Source organism: Vitis vinifera, chromosome 4 (assembly GCF_030704535.1).
Source record: "Vitis vinifera cultivar Pinot Noir 40024 chromosome 4, ASM3070453v1".
Taxonomy (NCBI): Eukaryota; Viridiplantae; Streptophyta; class Magnoliopsida; order Vitales; family Vitaceae; genus Vitis; species Vitis vinifera.
In genome coordinates this window covers 18811425-18816046 of record NC_081808.1, presented here as the reverse complement: position 1 = coordinate 18816046, position 4622 = coordinate 18811425, and positions in this window count along the sequence as shown.

The window sequence follows — 4622 nt, the reverse complement described above, 5'->3', positions numbered from 1 at the left end:
ACTTTATAATTGTTAGAAAAGAAGATGTACTTCTCAATTGGTAAATTGACTTGAGAAATTCAGGATAAATTGGTCTAATAAAAATATGAGACTTTCATAAGAATTATCAAATATATCCACCCTTTTCAGTAATTTTTTTTCCCAACCTACCCTTAAGGGTAATTCTCCCTATATGTTTTTCCATGTGGAAATCGTCTCTTTAAGAAATGATTTCCCACTTAGGTGTTTTTTTTTAAATTTATTATATGAAAATTGTCTCTTTAAGAGACGATTTCCCACTTCATCTTTTATTTTTTTAAATCGTCTCTTGAAGAGACGATTTCTCACTTCATTTTTTTTTAAAATTGTCTCTTTAAAAGACGATTTATCACTTATAATTTATTTTCTCCCTCCTATCTAGATAAAACTACTTTAGATTATGAATTATTTTTCCTGCTACAATAATTTATGAATTATTTTATAAAACCGTCGTACTCTTATAAAAAATCTCAACTTTTGATGAGTTGATTGCTAACTTAAATATAATTCGAATTAAGAAACAATCAACTTAAACCTGAATCCAAACCGACCTTTAACTCAAAATACTCAACTCAAACCCATTTCTTCAAACTCGAGTTAAGTTTGATTTAGTCAAATTTGACTTGAGATTGGCCGGGTTGGTACTCAACCCAATTTCAAAATTCATTTGTAATATTTTTTTAAAAAAAAAATTCTTATTAAAATTTAAATTGTAAATAGGACAAATTTTCATTATATCAATGAAAAATAAAATAAAATTTATATATCCTTCTAAAAAAAATTGGAAAAAAAATTATATATATATATATAATATAATTTGATTTTTTCTTTAAAAAATAAAAATGAAATGAATATTATCATATAAAATAATATATTATAAATATTATAAAACATTAAATCGTGTTCAAATCAAGTTTTATTGTTTGAACCTTGGCTTGAGCCCAACTCAAACTGATTTAAATTTGAAAGAAAATGTCCAACATCAAATAATCAAATAAAATAATTTATAATTTTTATTTTTTAAAATTGTTTTTTGGGTCTCTCCCCTCATAGCATAGCATAGCATAAAGGAAGTGACATGCAAAGAAAAAACTCAACATCAAGGGGCTTTAAAAAGTGAAAGCATGGCCCCACATGTACTCAATTCTTCAATCCTTTACATTAGTCAAAACTTAGTCAACAAGTTTGGATTATTATTATTTTTTAAATAATTAATACCAATAGTTATAAAGACCTTTTTGCCCAATGATAGAAAAAAAAATAGATAAAAAATTTAGGCTTTTATCAAAATTATAACTATTTTAATATTTCATTGAAGATACAAATAAATTGTAGTTTATCTTTTAAGGAGATTAAATCAAAATTGTTGGAAAGTGAGGGGAACAAAATCAAAGAAAAATCCATGATGAATCCGCATGTGCTACCTTCATCATATGTTTTTTTAGATGCCAAAGCTTGGGGACCAAGTTAGAATTATTCCAAAAATATTTAAAAATAAATAAATAAATAAATAAAAAGGCACAATCAATTGTCACATTTACATGAGTAAAGTGCATCAAACACAATCCATGACTTGTGAATAGGGTGATGCTTTTGGACTTACCAGGAGATATATTTTTTATTTATAGCAATGCATGGTGGATTATGCTTTTTTTTTTTTTTAATAACTTAAATTTTTTTAATAACTTGATTTAAGTCATTAAATAAATTAAGTATGTTTGGTAAAATAACTTAATCGTATGACTTATAGTAAAAAAATAGCTTTAAGTAATAAGTAAAAACAATTAACTTATTTTTAAATTCATATTTTTATTTTACTTTTTTATCCTCATTTATACTATTTACCCCCACGATCTCCCTTTCTATTCGACCTTCTTTGCCCTATTTATAATTTATGAGGATAAATATATCATAACCTTAATATTTAAAATAATAATTAAGTAATAAGTGTTAAATCATCAACTTAAATATGTTTTAACTTAAAGTCAACTTAAGTCGTTAAATGATAAATGTTAAGTTTTATTGAACACATCTTTAGAATGATAGGGAGAAGTGTTATATGTTTTTAGAAATAAGGTTTTTGTTTGGATACACTTTTATTTTTATTATTTTCAAAAATAAAAGATATAAGTGGGATATTATTATTATTATTATTATTATTATAAATATTAAATATATTTAGAAACCCCGATTTTTTTTTTATAAATAAAAACAAAAATAAAATTGGTTGAAGTAAATAAATTGATGACTTTGATTTTTTAGTGAATTTCAAAGATTTTTTAATGTTAACAAGTGAGACAACTTTGTGTTTTTTTGGCTTACAATAAGAATAAATATGGATGAGTTATGAGCAATGTTTTCAGGACGGGACTGATCATTAAACCAAAAAAATTACCAATTTCATGGTTCACTGGTCGGACCAACGATCAAATTGGTAACGTAATAAATATGTATTTTATTATTTTATATATTATTTAAAAATTTTAAATTCTATCTAAACTAGGCAATAAACTAGTTAACCTACCAAATTAAGTGAACCCCCAAAAAGAAAAATATCAAACTAGAAAGACAAAGTTTTTTATTTGAAAAATAAACTACATTGCATGAATAATGACAATTTTTTTTTTTTTTTCCGTTTATTTCCCTTTCCCTTTCCCTCTCTTTTCTCTGAAACGCTGGGGGTGGGGGGTTTACAGGCAGGCGGGAGGGGGGGGGGTTGAGATGTTTACAGTCGGGAGGGGAGGGGAGGGGAGGGGGTAGGGGTACTAGTCGGTTGGGGTGGTTTACAAGCTTCCAATGGCAGGGAGGGGTTTCCAATGCCACGACAAGGAACTAGGAAGATTGGAAGAGACAACGACAGGGAGGGTTGCTGTCTTGTAACAGCCGCCCGTGAGAGTTGATTGGGTGTCGTGGACTGCAACGCGTCTGTAGAGGGTGAAACAGCAAGGCGACAGCTGTTGTAGGGAGAGGAGGGAGGGTTTGGACTATGGAGGTTGCAGGCTTAGAACTCCAAAATGACGTCGTTTTGATGCTGTTAAAAAAAATAAAAATCAATTGAACCCGTCGATTCAAGTGTTCGACTCGGTTCAATCCCAATCCGGTCCAATTGATCGAACTAGATTGGAACAGTGACTGGTCAGTCCGATCTAGTTTTTAAAACACTGGTTATGAGTTATATATTTAATTTTAAATTTTATTTTTAAAAACAATTTACAAATAAAAAGACGTTTATATCTTTATTTAAAATAAATAAATAAAAAATCTTTCAAAACCAAAAGTAACATTTTGCCAAACATGAAAGTGTAGAGGAACATTACTTTAAAATTAGGATGGGAAGTGGAAAATGAAAAACTAATAAAATTGGCGTATTCAATTAAAATTGATCAAATCAATTAATTTTTTTACAATCACAAAGCTTGATTTAATTTAAAAATTATGAAAATTTACTTGATCATCTGGTTTTTGTTTTTTTATCTCCTAGCCTATGAAAATAAAAACAGATCAATATTTTAAAACTTGTATTTTTTGTGATTTATAATTATTTAATATTGAATAAGTATATATATATATTATAAACTCTATTAAAATAATTCATTATTATCAGGTTATGAATCAAATTAATATTTAAATATTTCCATCATATTTTAGTGCTAAACATTTAAATAAATTATGGACTTCAGATCTAAATAGGTTTTAAATCATCCTTAAAAACAATTTGACTTAAAGCCAATTGATTTAAGTCCAATAAAGTCATCTAAATTGACATAAACATGTCTTAACAAGTTTAATTTGGGTTAAATTTTCACCACTAAAAGTTTAATTCAATTTCATTGAAGTATAAAACCTTTCATGTTGATATAGTCGACTTTTTTTTTTATTTTTTTATTTTTAGAATCGAAACCTTTTAAGATCCTTATAAAAACAATGATATATCAAAAATACGATTTTCACGAGAAAATAACATGACATGTCATCGTATCAGAACATAAAACCTTTACATTTCATTTTATTCAAATATTTAAACTTCTTCTAAAAGGTTCTGGATCCTCCCAAAATCAAGTAATCACCTTAAAAGTCAAAAACTCAAAGATTGTGGTCCAACTTTAATAAGGACACACACTAGTAGGATATCCATGTGAAGAAATCTAGGTCTTTTATTGACAAAATTCACAATGGTCCCATGTGTACTATGTTCTCTACTCCCTTAGAAACCAAATCTTGGTGAACAAGTTTGAATTATTGAAAAATAAAAAAAAAATAAAAAATAAAATTGCTACCAATGGTTACATCTATGCATCCAAGTGGTTCAAGTCCTTGAATTCATAATATGGCCATGAATTTTTTGTTTCCTTAAAAACCCCACCACCCATGAAAATATTATTATTATTATTATTTCTTGATAATAGAAATTTCATAAATAAAATTCCCGATGATTTAGATTTTTCTTCTAATTTATAATACCACTTAAATATTTAAAAATCAACCATGTTAATTCAATTTATATTGATTTGAGATCAAGGCCATAAGATGGTATGAAATGCATGGATCAACTTGCAATTGGCCTTAAGGATAGGGACCAAGTAGCAAATAAAGCCAAGAATATC